Genomic DNA, 1,583 nt, shown 5'->3' with positions numbered 1-1,583 from the left:
TAATTTTTTGTAGCCCTATTTTGTATCCTAAATAATTAATAGAATCTCTTCTTTGTATCTTTTCAGGAGCAATTTGTAATCCCCAGCAAGGCAAAATTTTCTTTACTTCTTTAAACATTCTTTCTAAAGTATCTGCATTTGAGTCAGCTAGTAAAATATCATCCATATAATGATAAATTATAGATTTAGGAAATTTTTACATATCACTTCCAATGGCTGTTGTACAAAATATTGGCACAGGATTGGGATATTCAACATTCCCTGTGGGAGGACCCTCCATTGATATCTCTTAACCGGTTGAGAATTATTATATGTAGGCACCATGAAGGCAAATCTTTCTCTATCTTTTTCTTGTAAGTGTATTGAAAAGAAACAGTTTTTTTAATCAATAACTATAAGAGGCCATCCTTTAGGTAACAGAGTAGGCAAAGGAATTCTGGACTATAGAGAGCCCATTGGCTGAATTACTTTGTTAATTGCTCTAAGGTCTGTTACCATTCTCCATTTACCAGATTTCTTTTTAATAACAAATACAGAATTCCAAGGGCTGGTTGATTCTTCAATATGCTGAGCATTTAACTGTTCTTCTACCAGCTCTTCTAAAGCTTGGAGTTTTCTATTGTTAAAGGCCATTGCTAGACCCATACAGGCTTGTCTGTTAACCATTTTAAAGGTAGAGCTGTTGGTGTCTTTGGAAGATCATCAGTTGTTGTGCCCTGTTCTTGTATAACATAGATGGCTGGTGACCACTCATTAGAATAATCCCTTCTAATATTTCTCTCAGAAACATGTGCTAGTTTATGATTTGTTTCTTCTTAACCCCACAGGTTCATAGCTATGTTAGCCACATATGGTTTTAATTTTCCTCTCTGTCCTTCTGGACCTATACATTCGAGCCATCTTGAACTTTTAGGAGAAATACTCTTCTTTTTTTTTTTAATGATGGGAACAAAAATATATCTAAAAGCGAAGCTTCTAGAAAAACCATTTGTTCTTCCCTGTCTTGTATCTCTCCTCAAACTTGACCTTGGCCTTCTGCCTGGCCTTGCGTTTCAGGGCTGGGTCTCTAAAGACATCCTTGTTGGCAACTGTTTTGTCCAAGGGGATGTCCACAGAGTACCTTGTGGGCATGCGGTGATTGTAGTTATAAACTTTCACAAAGGACTTGATCTTTGACCTTTTGGCGATTTTCTTCTTGCCCATGGTAGCTGTCAATTTTCGGGGATAGCGGTCAATTCCAGCCACCAGGGCATGGCTATAAGGGCGGTCTGAGGTGCCATCATCAATATTCTTCACGATGACGGCTTTGCGTCTGGAGTAGCGTCCAGCCAGGACCAGCTGGAGAGATGGCTCAGCCATTAAATGCTAGGCTCACAACCAAAAATATAAGAGAAATACTCTTCTAATGACTTCCTAAATGACGCTATTTAGAAAATGTATTTTATTGTGAAAAGGGTCATATTTTTAGAGGTTTAGGTGCTATTATTAAATTCTACAGCAAGTGTGGTCACAAGTATCCTGTTATTCAAACCAATATCAACAATTTTGCCTAACATTTTATTAATAGGCTTCTAAAGCCCAAT

At 37.5% G+C, this 1,583-nt stretch overlaps 1 pseudogene; it reads right to left on the bottom strand.

Annotated features, from left to right (window-relative positions):
- Nucleotides 1–927: 927 nt before the first annotated feature.
- On the bottom strand, nucleotides 928–1,359 carry LOC102922659 (large ribosomal subunit protein eL27 pseudogene; annotated as a pseudogene).
- Between the last annotated feature and the right edge of the window lie 224 nt (nucleotides 1,360–1,583).

This window comes from Peromyscus maniculatus, chromosome 9 (genome assembly GCF_049852395.1).
Source record: "Peromyscus maniculatus bairdii isolate BWxNUB_F1_BW_parent chromosome 9, HU_Pman_BW_mat_3.1, whole genome shotgun sequence".
Lineage (NCBI taxonomy): Eukaryota > Metazoa > Chordata > Mammalia > Rodentia > Cricetidae > Peromyscus > Peromyscus maniculatus.
Note: the sequence above shows the minus strand (reverse complement) of the source record. Positions and strands in the feature narration are given on the sequence as shown.